Genomic DNA, 17,408 nt, shown 5'->3' on the forward strand with positions numbered 1-17,408 from the left:
TCCATGCAGAGCCAAAGAAATGCTGCAGAACTATCTGGTGACACAGGCAAGGCCTCCAGCACAGGCATCCATGTGCCAGTGGTACCCACTGTGCTCCCTGTGCATCCTTGGGATGTTCCTGTGCAGGCTCTGCTCCCTGTTTCTCAGCCCCTTGCTCTGTGGGAAGTTCCTAGAATATACAAATCCAGGACATAAAGCCCCCCCCACCCTGAGCTGCTTGTAGCAGGTTTGCACACCCATTTCACCCTCACCCTACCCAGCCCAGCAGAGCAACACAGAGCTGGCTGCTACTCTGCATCCTGCGTGCCTCAGTTTCCCTATCTGCAAAATTAGGGCATTACAAGGTGGCACCATTGCTACATGCTGGAGGTCAGCTCCAGGCTGTCCCAAAGGCTCTCCTGCAGCCCCCAGGCTGTGGGCAGGGTCCTTAGGGAAAGGGCAGTTGTAGAATTATAGCTCATTTGCTCAGAGCCCCCAGAGCAGTTGATTCAGTTCCACATGGACCGGCTCGGGGACTTGCTGAGCACCAGCAGAGCCCATTAGCACTCAGCTGTGCTCTGCTGCTCGTTCCACTCCCCTTCCCAGAATCAAATTAAATCTCTTTTATTTCCTCCCTCTTTGTACACAACTCCTTGCACAATTAGTGAATAATTTGAGAGCACAAACTAATTGCCTCGCTCCATCCTCACCCCGCAAAGCTTTTTTGCTTTCATTTTGCTTTTACTTAATTTTTGTTGGATCAAGAGAGAAGAGAAACAACGAAACCAGCAGCAGCACCAGCAAAAAAAGAGCTGGGTGCTTTGGAGGGGGGATGGAGCCTGGGGGGAGAGGGCTGAAGAGCACCCACAGGATGCTTTTCCCATAGGAATGGGGCTTTGGTCCTGGTGTCCCAGTGCTGCTTCCCATGGTAGGGAATAGCCAAGACCAACTCACAGCTCATCTCCTTGTGCTAAGATACAAAGTCCTCCTTTTTATTTGCTCTCAGGGACTTTGCTTCAATAGAGGTTGGCTGATTTTACTGCAAATCAGTGCTTTTGGTTGCTTAGGTCTTAACCCATCCATCCAGGATGCATTTACAAGCAAGGTGTTTGCTTACTACCCGTCACCCATGTTGTCATGATCCCTGAGCAGGTTCGAAACGAAGGTTCGATGCTCCCTGTTCCCTCTGATAGATCTCTGAAGCCCCAGGAACCCAATCAATTGGAAGTGACATAAATCACACTAATTAAACTATCCTCAAAACCCATTTCACAGCCTTCGGGGGCCGGCTGCAGTGTGTGGATGGCCCCTTGGCAATCCAAGTGCTGCCTGCTGGCTCCCGGTGGCCCCTTGGAGCAGGCTTTGGGATAATTGATTTTGTGGTCCCTTTGCTTTATGGATATCAGAGCCCTCGGATTGGGGGCAGAGGCAGCGAGGATGGGTTTAATTAGCTGCTCCTTTCTCCACGGTGCTGGCTGGAGCATACAGGTGTTTGTAGGCTGCGCTAGGCAGCAAACAATGGGATCTGCCTGGATTTTTCCAAGCATCACCAGCCTCACTCTTCTGGAGCCTCTTGCTCCTTAAGCCCTGCGAATCCAGGTGCTCCTAAAGCATTTTAGGGGGGTTTCTAATGGAGATCAGAAAGACGAATTAATTCTGAGTGGGAATATTATTCCCCAAGGTGGTCCGGAGGGGCAGCAATGCTTTGGCAGGCGCTTCCCGCTCCACAGCATCCCTGGTCTCCTGCTCATGAATATTCACACGGCGGTTGCTGCGCTTTATCCCGTGCTGTGCAATTATCATTTTAAAGGCTCTCAACTGCTTATCAGACTGGAGCATGGTTTAAAGAAGGGTTGAGCTGGTGCCTGGAGGGGGGATAGCTGGAGGAAGCTCTGCTGTGGAGGTGGGTTGTGGGCAGGCATCAGCATCCCCCTGTCCTCCTGTGTGTGAAGCCACCGGGCTGGCTTTTGGGGATGGTGGCGGTAGGATTATCCTGCTCCCTTCTGCTCTCCTCCTCCCTGGAACACTGTGAGGCCTCGCCGCTTACCCCGTGTAATGAGCTTTCAAATCCGCAGGCAAAAAGGCTGGGATAAATCCAAGGCTACTCGAGGATTTCACAACCCACTCCTTGGGAAATGCTGGTGAGGATGAAGCCGAGCCCAGCTCTCAGCCCACACCACACCTGAGGGGAGGCCTCCTGGAGCTGCTGTTACTGCTCTGCTGTGATCATTCATATTCTGGGAAATATCCAGGAAAAGCTGCTTTGCCCACAGTTTCCCACGTGTGCACAAGAGGGTTTTCTTATCCCTGTTAAAATTAATTCTCACAGAGCAAGCAGAGGGATGCTGCACAGAGGGGCTGTCGCAGGAGAAGCGCGTTTCCGTCAGATATCCCGCTCTGCTGCGCACGCTAAACCTGGGAAACCTCACCTCAGGGCTGCTTCCCCAGCCATGGGCCCTGGTTTGTGCCGGGGCTCCCTCGGGGTGTTTTCAAGGCGCAAAATAAATAATGGAGCATCGTTTGTTTAACTGTTAATAGCTTCCAGAGGAAGGATCCTTGCCGTTCACACAGGGAAGAGGGACTCTGGCAGCTCTGGGAGAGCATGTGGCGTCACAGCTTGGCTTGCTCTTTAGAAGTGCTCAGCATCCACAGCCAGGGCTGGGGAAGGAATGGGGAATGAGAACATGATTTCGCAAAAGCTGCTGACGTTTCCGATGGTTTTGCATTGGGCCACTTCCAGTGCTGACTGGGAATATCTTCCCTCCCGCTGCCACCCCCGCTCCCTGTTCACATGCTGCTCGACATATGCCGAGGGTTTTCACTGGAAGCCTGACAATCAGAATCCACATGAATGTGTTTCCAGGCGTGGATAACCAGAACCCAGGCAGGACTGCAGTGTTCCTGTTTTCCCTGGGAACAGGTATTTCCCACAGAAGCTCATGGAAGCGCTATCCCCCGGGAAATCTCTGTGCAGAAACCCAAGTTCAGTGGGTTCACTGAATTTCTCAGGGCTGTGCCCAGCCTCAAGCTCCCCAGCACACACATGGGAGGCTTTGTGTTCACTCAGGTATCATAAAAGGCCCAATCTGTTGCTCTGGAGTGTCCTACAGCAGGTGCAGAAGAAGGGCCACTTCCATGGGGTACCCCAATGACTGGTTCAGTGGTGCCCTCGGCAGTCCTGGGGTAGTGCTTGGATTTGATGATCTTAAAGGTCTTTTCCAACCTGCTTGATTCTACGGTTCTATGCTACGGGGACCTCCTGGGCCACCCTAGAAAGGTCCTGCCTCCCACCGTGGACCAGACATGGGGGAGAGCACTTTGGCAGAGCAGATTTGGGTCTATTGATTTTATAATTAACACAGAGCTTGTGGAAAGGGTGCTTGTAAATGGATTGTCTGCCAGCTTGGATTTGCTTTTCTTCCACCTTGCCTTGCACCATCGGGCCCATCATGGTTATCTCCAGCCGTATCATGTGGGGGGTTTGTTCCTGCCAAGAGAGCTGAATGTTACAAGAGTCCTTTGAATGTGCAATCACAGCAGGCAACTCCCCTTTCCCTCCCTTCCCAAGCGTCTGACTTGGGACCTTGTCCATGATTAAGCTCAGTGTCTCATAAATTATGTTTCACCAAATTGCTACATTAATAAGGGGCCGTGTGTTCTTGAAGGATCATTAATTATAGATACAGTTTTATTTCTTCTGCACAATTGCCCATGTTCCTCGCTGGGTTGATTATGCAGCAGCGTTGGGCGCCGAATGGTGGGGCAAAGACTGACTGAGCAAAGCAGCTGAAAGACCCTTCACCATCCCAGCTTAAAGGCTGCTTGCTGGGGTGGGAGGATAGGATTCCTGCTGAGCTTTGCCCTGCCCTGTGTGATGATCTGTGAATTGTTGCCCGGTCTTAGCTGTCTGTGAGCAGCAGAGGGCAATGCGTCATCTCCAGCCCTGGCTTTCATTGCATGTTCCCCTTTTACCCGTAGGAATTACAGGAGCTTTGCAGGGAGAAGCTGGAGGGGCTGCAGGGAGCCCCCTGAATGGACTTAGCTCGACTCCAGCAAGGACCAGCCTCCTGAATGGATGCTTTGGTCCTGCATCTCTGCAGCAGCTTTTTGTACTTCGTAGCCTCCCTCTCCTTGGGATGTCAGGGTCTAATTGTTCAGTTCCTATTAATAAGGTGCCTCCAATAGCAAAACTGCCCTGCAGGGTTATATTATCATTATTGATTCATTATTAGCAATCACTTAGGCCAGGCTGAAGGTTTAGGCTGTGCTCTCTGTGCTTTGGAGAGCATCCAAGGAGCGCCGGAATCGATGGCGAGTCTTTCCATTGGCACGGTGGGGCTGTGCCTGGCGGGGTGCAGAGCAGAGGTGGGGAAGATGCTTCCCTGTGTCCCGAGCAGGGCTGTGGGTGGCAGGGTGTCCCCAGGCAGCAGCATGGTGTGAGCTGCATCCACAGCGAGGGATTTCGCTGGAGCTGGCAGGGAAGGGACACGTTTACAGAGATGATAAATTCCTTATTTGCAGGTTTATTACAAGAACTTGAAGGGGTGGAAAAGTGGATTGGAGGGTGGGGGGTGTGTGTGAGAGAGAGAGCTGCTAAACTTTTATGCCATGCTGTAATGGTAAATGAAGTCCACCCTGCACTTTATATAGTCCCTGATTAAATAATTTCCCCTTTCCGCTGCTCTGAGGAGAGGCTAAGGATGTCCATCGATGTAAGAACCCCTTTACATAGAGGAGGATCCAGGCCTTTCCCAGAGAAATCCTGGCCTTGCATCACAGGTGAAATGGGGGTGCTGGGTCTCAGAAGGGATTCAAGGCAGCCAGGGGGGCAGGGGGTCACAGCTCCATCTCTCAGGGCTCCAGCCCTGTCGGTGAACCCAGAGGCAAGGTGATGGGCAGGTATCGCTGGCTGCCTCCCAGTGCTCGCCTCCGTCCCTTATTCATTGAGCTGGTGGCTGTATGACAGATTCTTCCTCCCTGTGAGCTCTGGCCGGGCTCATCATCAATCACATCTCCATGGGAGAGTAGCTCCGACTTGGGAATAGGACCTGGGGGAAGCAGAGCCCCCTGCTTCTAAACCCCAAAGAGCTGGTCTGCTCTCGGATAGTTCATCCTGCCCTGCCCTTGCTTGTCAGCACGCAGGCGCACACGAATCCACCTTTTTCCCTGCTTCTCATCAAAGATTTAGCAGCAAAGAGACAATGATATTTGCAGTGAGCTCACAGAGGCTCATCGTCTTTGCAGAATATACTACAGTACATTCACTAGTACATTAGGAAGCACTATAAATATTTAAAGCTAAACTATCATTGCCCAAATAAATTAGCAAGCTCCAGTGGCTCTCTGTGCACTCTTCTTCCTTGCCTTAACTCAACCAGCTCTCAGCCCGCCACCCCCCAGGAAGGAGAAATCAGAGAGATGCTGCTTTGATTGAAGACTTTGGCACACAGGTGGGCTCTTTCTCACCCTACAGCCACAGCTAGTGCTCAGGCATGCTGAGGACCAGGGCTGGGCTGAGCTCTAAGGATGCTCTGGGAGCACTGGGATGCAGCAAGTCTCTGAGCATCCTGGGCCTTGGGGAGGCAGCCAAAAAATTGCTGGAGAGATGGAGTTAGAAGAGCTCTTGCAGTTCCCCTGCCCTTTTCTGGGACTCTACGGTGTCGCTTTGAAAGATGACAGCAAAGGTGTCTTTATGAAATGTGTTACACAATGCTCAGCCCAGTGCTTGAAGGTATTAAGATAATATTTTCTGCCTATTACAATGTCTCCTGAATAAGCCAGTCGTCCCAGACGAGGAGCTGCAGCAGCAAAAGCCTCTGTGTCCTCGGGGAGCTGAAGGGTCTGAGAGGGGGTTTGATAGTAAAAAATCTATTCTGAGATAAAGCAAGATAGGGGAAAAACCTGTAGATGGTAGAGATGATAGCAGATTGTCGAGGCTCAATACGTCTTATGCCCAGCTCAGCTATACATCAGCAGCAAAATAAATATATTGGTAATTCCCCTTTGGTAAAGTGTCTCTAAATTGTGGTTGCTTGATGCTGCTAATAAGCCAGTGGGTGATGTGACCAGCAAATTAAAACCTGGCTCCTGAATCAGAACCTTCCAAACCTTGCTTCTTAGTCGAAGCTGAGAGAAAGCAAAGCCTGAAACCAGGAGCAAATGCTGCCTTGTCACCAGAGCAAGGGAGGGGGAATTGGGGTTCCTGGTGACGCCCACATTGGGGTCTAGCAGCAGGACAGTGTTACTCCTACCCTGGAGATAACTGGAGCAGGATTTTTGCCCTGCTGGGTGTCTTTGGCCAAGCAATCTCCAGCACTTTGCTCTGGTTTTCCCCTCCTAATTTTTTCCTCATGTGTTTAGATGCCTTGCAATGATAGTGCTCATCTGCAGCACACATACAGCCTCCATGTGACATGACCAGGACCATGGGGCCCATCACGGGATAGTTATTGGAAGGGAAATAACTTGGCTGACCTCAGTGAATGGTTGAAATCCTACAGCTAACCCCCAGGAAATACAGGGGGCTGCAAGCTTTTACTCTCTTTACTTACAAGAAGATAAATAAGGAGGTCATTAGCTGTGTTCCCTTGCACTGATTTAAACCACCTCCTGAAGTTACAGCTCTTCCCATCAGGCCTGCCTGGTGGTCCCGTTTGGAACATGCCTCAGGACCTGCGTAGTATCAACACCCTGTTTCATGGAAACTTCCTTTTCTCTCCAAGTCCCGGTTCCTGCCGGTGCTGGGCTGGTCCCAGCGCTGCTCAGCACTGTTCTGGTACCACCGAGCCTCTTTAATATCCAGTGATTTCCTGCTCCAAACAGCACTTACTGGCCATTACTGAACGCGGTGCAGGCAGGTTTTCAATTAACTGCCCTATATAATTTTATGTTTCCACTCTACTTGTGTGTGGTTTGTGCATAAACCCTGCAAAGTGATGGTCCAGGCACACAGGAGCCATGAATTGCTTTTTAAGAGGACATGGCTGGGAGCCACAAAACCTGGGGTTGATTTTCCACCAGCACCCAGGGGCTCCCATGGGTTTTGCCCTGGGCGGTCTGGGCCCTGCTGGGACAGCAGTTCTGCCTCCCAGGGAACCACATCTGGATGCCTGCATCTGTGCTCTCAGCAGCCTCCCCTTTCTGGGATAAAGAGGGTGGGTTTGGATCTACCCCCATGACGAAGGCTTCAGTGTGGTGGGGATGCTTGCAGAAGTGGGCAGGTGGCTTGTTTGGGGCAGAAATGGCTGTTGCTGTTTACACACTCTATTGCAATGTGAACCAGGTCCAGCTTACAACCACTTGCTGTTAACTTGGATGAGGATGATACAGGTATATTTCCTCTAATAAAATCCAAAGTACTCTTTCTTTGTTTAAAATAAAAGGGTTCCCAGCAAAGACAGGAGTAAGACCTGTGCTCTGCCTGTCGATGTGATGAATGTGCTGTGGTCCAAGCCAGACCACTTAGCTTCCCCCTGTGCTTAAACTAATCCCTGTGTCCATCAATCATCGGGGGAAAAGGCTCGGACCCTCATATATTACAGCTTGAATAAATATGCACAGTAAAGGTGGCTTATCCTTATGGCAGATGTGGAAGGGAAAAGGGAGTAAGAAAAACCTTTTCCACCCCAGTACCCTGTGCCTTATGGTTGTCACCCCTCGGAGAGCAGCTTTCCCAGGGCTGGGAATGCCTCTGATCCCAGATTTCCTCCCCTTCCCTGCGGCATCAAAAGGTGTAAAGTAAATAACTGATTACCCTGAAACAACTACCCAACAGGAGCTTACATCTGTGACCTGTGGTGCTTAAGACTCAGTAAATGTGTTCTTAATAATCAACTGATAGTTATTTAATGCACAATAATTCTGCTGTAAGCTCCAGTGAAATGCACAGTTAATTAAAAATGTCTTTGAAATCGGTCTCTAGGGAGAGTATTTCCTACTGTCCAAAGGGCTTCTTTTCCTTTGGTTATTTTTGTTTTTTTTTTTTTTTTTACCCTTTTCTCTGTCTATCCCTGCTGTTATTGTATCTTTTCCCTGTAATCCTGATGCTGTTTGCAACTGGGTGCCAGTGTTCAGGACATTCCCCTTGGTAGGTGGGCACTGACGGGGTCTTGGCTTGAAACTCTGCTTGGTTCCTGGGATTTGAACATTTTCTCTTGTGGCAAATCAGGCAGGACCGATGGAACTTCATCTCTCTTCTCCCATGGGGCCAGCACGGGAAGGCTGGGTGATCGGTGGTGGGGATGCTCACGATGCAAATGCTGCAGTAATGGAGCCCAAGGGAAAAAGGGACTGATGGGGAGAGCAGGCTGCCCTGGGAGGGAAGCAGAGTCCAGCCCCTTCCCTGCATACCTGTCCCTCACTGTGTTTGGGATGCTGACGAACTGATCCGAACAAGGATAGCTGGCAGTGGCTGCCCTTCCCTGCACAAAGGCGAGGTGATTAGCAGTTACTATCAGATCCCAGCTGGAGGCCGGTAAACCGGCTGGAATCACTGGGATGTGGGGATATCCAGGGCCAGTGTAATCGTAATTCTGAGGTAATCAGAAGAGCACTCGAGCAGGTTTTGTGTTATGTTGTATTTTACATCGTGGTGTTAATCAGTGAGGTGCCCCCTGCCCTCTTCCATGATGTCGCCAGCTCTGGAGCACCCCAGCCCCATCACTGCCCCATCCCTGGCAGTGCTCAAGGCCAGGTTGGACACAGGGGCTTGGAGCAAGCTGCTCCAGTGGAAGATGTCCCTGCCTGTGGCAGGGGGCTGGAACTGGATGAGCTTTAAGGTCCCTTCAATCCAAACTATTCTGTGCTTTCATGATCCCACAGCCCTTTTTGCTGCCTCCGCTCCCCTATCCTACCATCTGGGATGGAGAAACAGCCAGCAGCCAGGGTGGGATGTTTGTGCTTGGCAAAGGTTTGCTGCAGCCATGGGAAAAATAGCAAATAAAAAGCATCTGATTGATTTTTATCGTTGTTTTTAACTAATGGAAGGGGAGGGCTTGGGATCAGGAGACAGTTGTGGCTGTATTTGGCTCCGGTCTGTGCTGGAGCTTCCTAAGGGACTGTGGTGACGGAGCTGGAGGGCAGCCCTCCCCCGGGAGCTGGGCAGTCCCTTCTCCACTGGTCAGACTGGGAGAACTGGGAGGGCAGATTTTGTAAGCTGTGATGCCAAACCTGAGCCAGGGAAAAACCTTCCCTGGGGGCTCCAGGTGGAGGGTACTGGGGTCCCCCAAAGCACATGGCATGTGGATGGATCACAGGAGAAGCCTGGGAGGGGGACACAGGGGCTGAGCAGGAGGAGGAAGTCAGGATGAATGCTCTGAGCTGCTCTCTCTGCTCCCACCATCCCTGGGTGAGCAGGATTAGTGACTCCATAGTCTGCACAGCCAAAACAGCTCGTCTGAGCCTGAAGATAAGGTGCAGAGGCAGCGAGGGGAAGGGGAAACCTCTCCTTGGGCAGCCAAGATGTGCCAGGAACCCCGCTGAGCAGCTGAAGGCAGGTCGAGCCATCCTGCAGACCCCCTGAGCTGCTCTTTGTCTACTTGAGCTGGGCAGATTTGTTGTTTCCTAATGATTTGTTTTTGCATTTGTTTCCTCCTTTCAGCTCCTCAGCTGCCCTAGCAATGGATGCTGCAGGGAACAGAGTGGGAGAGATGATTAGAAGTCATTTGAAGAGTAATTAGGGTTGATCCAGGACCCTTCGGGATCCCACGTCTGCTCCTTCCACTCCCAGCATGTTCTGTTGAAGATCATGAAGTGGTCTGTGTCAGAGCAATGGAATTTCAGCACGATGGTGCTGGGAGGAGATTCCTGGGCAGGGGCTGCAGTCAGCTCTGGAAGAGGCACAGGCAGGGACACTGCAATGGGACATCCACGTAATGTGGGAGGCTCGTCTGTCCCAAAAGACAGAAATGGTGAGATCTGGGACAATCGAGGGTGGCGATGCCAGCAAACAGGGCAATGCTCCTTCCAGGCTCACAGGGAAGGAGATGCGTGTGGGCATTGCAGCCGATGGGAGCGATGTCTCCTCTGCTCCCAGCCAGCTCTGCTCTGGGGAAAGGGTTGAGTAGGAGGACAGGAGCCAGATTAAAACTGGGGCAGCCCCAGTGAGGCCCTGGTGCTAACCCAGATTGGCACTGGCAGAAAGGAGAGCTTGCTTTAAACCTAGTGAAGCTTTTCCCTGCAAGTATCTCACCTTTAGCAGGTGTATTACTCTGCCTGGCTGGGTTAGCATCCTCTGCTTCTCTTTGCCAACACTGAGGAGCTGATGCATAGTGAAATGTTCCTATTCTGTGTCTCTTTGGCTGTATTTTACCCCATATGTCATAAGACAGGATGTTTATATGGTGTGTTTAGCTATTGTCTCTTCTGGAAGGTTTCCACATCCTTATTTATAAGGCCTCTCCAGCCCAGAAACAGCCCCCTTTGGAAGATCAGTAGCACAATCATCGCTGGGCCATGAAATAAGAGCTGAGGAAGTATGGCTGAGAATGATTTACCTACTGCACGGCTTGAACCTGCTGAGAAATAAACCTCCATCCTGCAGGAATGGGGCAGCGTCTTCCCCATCGCTCTCTTAGATCATGAAGCCATCCCTGGTGGCAACCAGCTCCTGTAGATTTGGTGCAGCCTCTTCATCCTGTGCTGAGTATGATTCTTCCTGAGAGTCCTTAATGTCTTGTACACAGGCTGTGGGGCAGGTTTTTTTTCTCTCTCTGCGTTTTTATTTCCCCATCTCCTCCTGTTTTATCAGGTGTTGTTTGAGCATTCCTGCAGCTTTTCCCTCCTGAGATTTACATCATTCCTGAGCACCTTGAGCACAGAACCAGTGGGCTGGGATGGAGAGGGGACACCTCTGCTCAGATGTGGAGAAAAAAACCCAGAGGGGCCATGAAGAAAGCCACACATCTCCCCAAATAGACATATAATAGCAAGGACCAAGGTCTGTGGTGAACCCAGGATTAGCATCATGATGCTGGCTCCCTGTGGGCCTTCTCCATGGCAAATAGTTTGGGAAGGGGGGGAAATTCCACCTTTTCTCCTCTTTCCCTGCACTCAAGAGAGAAGAAAAGCAACAAAAAAAATATGTTCAGGCTTTTTTTTTTTTTTAATCCAAACACTTTCAAAGTTAATTTCAAAAAGCTGGGAACACTTGATAGTTTTAATTAATCTGCTGCCTAGGGAAATACAATTTGTGGAGCCAAAGCTTCTCACTTTCCTCGGGATTGCTATCTCACTCCGAGTAATGCTGATGCTTCCAGCGTGACAGCGACTGCAGCAGCAACTCCAGTGTTTTTCATTTCATTGCATCACAAAAGCACTACATGTCAGGGTGATTTGGCTTGGCCAGCCCGGGGTGTGCTGTGAGAAGTGGAGGGCACAGGTTTTAGCTGGGATCAGATGGAAACCATGTGGGAACAGCTTGTTTACCCCACCTTAAATCAGCTGAAAACAAAGTCTTGAATGATTTTTCTCCCACAGTAAATGGCTGGGATTAATTGGAGATGCACGTTCAGGAGCATGGAAAGAAACGCCATGATGCGTTTGAAACACAACATCAGATTTGTTGGTTTTTTTTCCTGGTGTGATTTAATTCATTTTAATTAATTAAAAGAGCTCAAGAAGCAGGAAAAGTCATGCTGCTGTTTGACTCGCTGCATGCCACAGGTCAGCAATGCCTGGCAGGGTACAAATCTGACCCTTGGAAATCTGGGAGCCCCATTTTCTGCACCAGGGAATGATGATCTCCCAGAAACTCATAGAATCCTGGAATGAATTGGGTTGGAGGGACATCAAAGCTCGTCCACTTCCAAACCTTGCCACAGGCAGGGACACCTTCCACTAGAGCAGCTTGCTCCAAGCCCCTGTGTCAAACCTGGCCTTGAGCACTGCCAGGGATGGGGCAGCCACAGCTTCTCTGGACAACCTAATTTCTGTAATGATGGTGGAGGAAAAGGTGGTCATGGACTGCCCAAGGGGCCCTTTGCTTTTTCAGCATCCCTGTCACATTCCCATCAGGAGGAGAGCGGTTCAGGCCCATCACTACTCATAATCTAGCATAAACACTGCGTTTTGTAGCTTCTTAGCTCAAGCTGGCATTTGGAAGTGACATTTAAAGGTCACTGCCAATCTTCCTGCATGGAGAACATGGAGAAGGCGAGAGTGTTTGTGTGACGCCATGATGGGACCAGGGGTGTGAGCAGCATCAGCAAAGATGCTGAGCTGCGTCCCTGCCTCCCCATCCCTCTCACACTCCTCCTCCTCCTCCTCCTGTTCCGTTTCTTTGTCCCTGCCCTGTCTCTCTTCCCAGCTAAATGATTTTTTCATTCCCTTGTGAGGAAAGTGCTGTTCTGGGAGATTTATGACTGGTTCTCCTAGGGGGAGAGAGGTCTTGGCACCATGATGGGATGTGTTTGTGTGCTTCTGTGACACGTTGCTCCTCATGCTTAGGGCTGGCAAAGGCAATTCCCACCAGCTCAAGTGTTTCTGCCAAGTGGTGCTACGACAGGCCTGACATTTGCATTATTATTACTATTGGTACTATTTTGCTTGCACCCACTTCACAGCAAGTCCTTAAGTGGGGACATAATACACATTTAAAGCATTGAAATATCACACTCTGCTTTTCAGCTCCCAAAAATAAAAATAAGTCAATACAAATTAAGTAAGAAAGAAGAGAGAGTCTCTTTCCATTCTTTAAACCAGGTTTCCAGGCAATTATTCTCCTATCTCCCTCATAAAATTAATAAGAATTCTGCTTGAACATTCAATAGGCTTTGGTTTTGCATAGTTTCTTTGAGGCAAAAGGAGGATAGAATGCTTAATTAGTTTGCTACAACCTCTCCTGCTTGCACAATGTGTAGATCGTGGTGCCTGTAGGGAGCTGGCCAGGCAGAGGCTTGGCCTCATGGTACCACAGGCAGGACATCACCTTGAAAGGGGAGTGGGGTTTGCAGGAGCATAGGGAGCTTATTTAATTAATAAGGATCGGGTTGGAGGAGTGGGGAGAAGGGACAGAGGGTTTCAGGTCCTGAGGAGCCTGATCAATGCCAGGTCGTTGATTCCCTTGTACTGATTTAGAAAGGGAAGTGCTCCTGTATTGGCTGGCATCACGGTGAGCTGCATCCATGAGCTGTGTCTGATCCACTGCCCCAGAGCTGCTGGGCTGGGAAGGGATTGACCCGAGTCCTGCCAAAGCAGGGAGCCTCATGCGCATCAGTAATCAAAGTGCGTTAATGGAAGATATGCAAGCAATATTAAACTTCTGTACGGCTTGTTTGCTGCAGGAGGGGTGGGTGGTAAACCAGAGGCAGCAGTTTGCAGGCAGAGGTCACAAGCCCAAGCCTTAGGCTGTGAGAAGATTGTTTTAAACTGTGCATGATCCTTTTTCACTGTTTTTCCCCTCATCTTGCCCCCCCCCCCTTCCCCACCTCTTCCAAACTTTCTCTCTTGGCCTTGCCCATGCTCAGACTTCACATACAAGAGCTCCCTTCCGTGCCTGTCTGTGCCCTCACCAGCTTTTCCACCTCTTCCCTAAATAGAAAACAATTGGATCCTGGTGAAGCAGGAGTCTCAGTAGTAACAGACTGGTAGATAAATGGATGCGTCCCTATGAAAAGAGACAAATAGACGGGAAGATGAGGAGCCTGGGTAGTGAACAGTGTGTGTGTCTCTGAAATCAAATTAAGAAATCTCTCACATATGTTTTGTTCCATTGGAACCTCAGTTATGCAGCCTGTGTTTCTTACCTCATCGCCGTAAAGCATAGTTTGCAAAAGGGACAACAATGATATTATACTAATAGTATTGCAGGCCATAAACAAACAGGGTGAGAGATGATAATCAGGAGGTCATTCCCACTTCAGCATCATGGTGTTTAACACAGCGACTGTGTTAGAGGGGAACAGCAGCATTTCTCTGTCATCTTCAAAGAGCTAAATTATCACTATGGTTCTAATTAACTACCTGCTTTTAGCCACATCTGAAGTAAATCAACATGATCCCACAGACACCAGCTGAAATATGATGATCTACATTGACTGAGTATCCATCCATCCATCCATCCATCCATCCATGACCCTGCAGTTCATGTATAATCACATAGCTGTACCAAAATATTTGTAAATATATATACGTGAGTGTGCATATGTGTTTATTTCTGTTTAGCTCTATTTATACACACATATAGACGCATATATAATTTCTTCTCTTTAAAATATTAAAATAAATTACATCTTTTCACAGAATACAGACATTAATTCTGTTTCCAGGAGATTTGTCAAATCAGTGGTCTGTGTTTGCATAACAAGCTCTTTGGTTATGCTGCACTGCATATAAATTGCCACGTTGTAAGGCTCCAGATCAAAATCATTGGGTTTTAAGCAGAATCTCTCACATTGATTAAGATGTGCTTTATGTTATGTGCATCTATTGCATCTAAAGCACTTAAAAGGAACTTCAGGAAAAGGCTGGATGTGGCCAAAGGGGCTATGGACACCGCCCCCCCTGCCCCAAACCTATTGAGTCCTTTACAGAGGGGATGGCTTGATGCCTTTACAGAGGGGATGCCTGGGTCTGGCTGGGCAGGGATGTGTGCTGGTGGTGGGGCAGAGATGGGTGCTGGGGGGGATGCTCCGTCCCCACATCCCTCCAGGAGGAGATGGGAGGCTGCTCCCTCCTTTCCATGATGCAGAAGCTGCAGCCTCGCATGTGGTTCAGGCTCATTGCATTATCACACACGTGCACACACACAGAGTCTATTAAATGTCCAAACCCCAGACTGCATCTCCTCCTCTTAAAAGCTCCACTTATCTGTGGCAGCAGTAAACAGCTTGGGGTTTATGAAGTGTAATCAGGGAGTGCAGTGCCCCGGTTGACACAGGCAATAGTCATCTATTGGTTTGTTTTAATGAGATAAAACCTGCAGAAGTAAGGGTCTGAAGCTCTTTGCTTGCCTCTGACTTTTCCCACCCCTGTTTGCTGGTCCACCCAGGGACCAGTGTGCCAACTGCAGTTGGATTTATCTGGTTTTGCTCTGGTGCATGAATACAAAGTGGGCTGAGAGCCTGGTTGTGCTGGGACCCAGAATCAGCTCTGCTTTGGGTGGTCAGGGTGCTCACAGCAGTGATGATCACTGCAGCAGCTACTTGTATTTCTGGATAAGGGGGGTTATTTTTCTTTCGGGGGGGGGAGGCATAAAAGAGAGGCCAAAGGCGAATGGCTTTAACCTGCCAGAGGGGAGGTTAAAGATGAGCTGAGCTCTTAGGCAGAAGCTCTTCCCTGTGAGGGTGCTGAGGCGCTGGCACAGGGTGCCCAGAGAAGCTGTGGCTGCCCCATCCCTGGCAGTGCTCAAGGCCAGGTTGGACACAGGGGCTTGGAGCAAGCTGCTCCAGTGGAAGGGGTCCCTGCCCGTGGCAGGGGTTGGAGCTGGAGGAGCTTTAAGGTCCCTTCAACCCAAACCATTCCGGGGTTCTATGACTTGGCTGTGATTGAGAGATGGCATGGGACAGGAAGCTGACCAGGTGCCCAGATAGCTCCCGTGCAAAAATCCCCTTTCCTAGTGAAGGAGCTCCTCCCAAGGACCTGTCCTTACAGCAGCTTCCCGGAGGCTGCCAAGAAAAGGGTCATTTCTAGCTGTAATTTTAGCATGCTGGCACCTGCCCATGAGGAGCCGAGGTGAGACTTGGCAGCTCCCTTCATGCAAGACTGTAGAGTAGCAGCAGATGGGACCAGCTCCTGGTTGCTAACAGGGATGTGAACAGAAGCTTAAATGAAAGCAGCGACGTTAGGGAGGCCTGGGTGCTGCTTCTGTGTGTGCCAGTAGGCTTTTGCCTTAGTTTGCACAGAGGCACTGGGGAACCAGCTACAGTTTAATTGTATTTCTTTAATTTTACCAGCCAGAAGCCTTGAGGCAGAGCCACATGAAAGGAAATTATGATTCAGGAGAATTCCTCTTTGTTTACCCTATTTAAAGTGCATTTCCTTGGTGCTTTTCCCATTTGCAGCACAGAAAGAAACCTGCAGAAAAATGCAGCAAAATGAGTTTTAAAGTCTCCTACCATGCTTGTGCAGAGGAGAGGCAGGGACCTGCTGGTGTCCTGGGGTCTCTTGTGCCATACAGGTATTTTTAACTGGGGAAACAGGAGCTTCAGGAGTCCTTGAGGTCAAATACTGAACCAGATACAAAGAAGCCACAGACAGCAGAGACTGGACCACTGCCTGTCCCCAGCCCCTCCACCACACAGACAAGCACCCCTGTAGCATCCCTGTGAATAATCCAAGGCCACCAAGCACAAGGAGCAGTAGAGGCCGTAAGGAACACACTTCTTCAAAGAACATCTCCCAGTCCATAAATATTTCCAGCAAAATGCAGGACAAAACATAATGTAGAAAAGATTGAATATAAGATATATTATGCTACTGCATAGCAATCCTGTCTTTAAGAATTTATGGCTTCGCTACATCCCCTGTTAAAAGAGGTTCTGCTGGCTGATGGAGGAGTTCAATTCATCTTGTATCTGTTGCAGATTACCAATCTTATGGTTTGCCCATTGAAAGGGGAAATGGGATCAAGTCTTTTGGCTATTTATAATAAAAACTCAAATAAATGAAAAATCAGCGTGGCACCAGTGATATGATGCTTGCTCTGGGTTAATCCACAGGATCCTTCCTCTTCCCAGCCCACTTCAGGAATGTGTTTTAGGTGTCTAAAGCCGCCTGGCAGTGGTCCTGCCTGCACACATCCATGTCTGCATCTCCTCCTGAGCAGGGCTTGCTCTAATCCACCCCCCTTCCCTTATTTTTACAGCTCCTGTGCCTTTATGCTCTATAAAACCTTCCCCCTGTGGCTGTGCCAGCACCATGCAGGACATGGGATGTAAAAGTTTGGGAGTGAAATCAATCCATCATCACGAGGTTTACACAGCCCTACCAAACACTTCAAGTTTTAATCATGGCTCAAATCCTCTTTGATAGTCTCCTAAAAAGGCTAAAAACAAAGGAAAACCAGAGCCCAGGCCTTTTCTGGCCTTTCCCCTTGTGAAAGCATGGATGATGCTCTGCACCAGTTTCTCCTTCCTTGCTGGGAAGGGCACAAGCACAGAACCGGGCAGAGAGGGGATCTGGGAGAAAGCAGGTTATAAAACACTCAGCAAAGTTCCACTTGTTGCTCCAGCTCTAAAATTAAAAGGTGAAACCCAAAATCCTCTCCTGGAGAGAGTTGCGGGGGGGGGGGGGGGGGGGGGGCATGGCATGGGAAAAATAATGGCCAAATCCCCATGCCATGCTGTCAGAGTCCTGCAGGTCCGTGCAGTTCAATGCATTGGAAATGAGGTGGAGACTTGGCACGTTTGCAGGGAGCATGGGTCAGAAGTGACCTCCACAAACCAGCCCGGGGTGCAGAGGCTGGTTGCTTTGCCTCCAAGCACAGTCGGTCT

The sequence above is a fragment of the Pezoporus wallicus genome, unplaced genomic scaffold (genome assembly GCF_028554395.1).
Source record: "Pezoporus wallicus isolate ANWC-B61680 ecotype Strahan unplaced genomic scaffold, APGP_CSIRO_Pwel_v1 contig_13296, whole genome shotgun sequence".
Classification (NCBI taxonomy): domain Eukaryota; kingdom Metazoa; phylum Chordata; class Aves; order Psittaciformes; family Psittacidae; genus Pezoporus; species Pezoporus wallicus.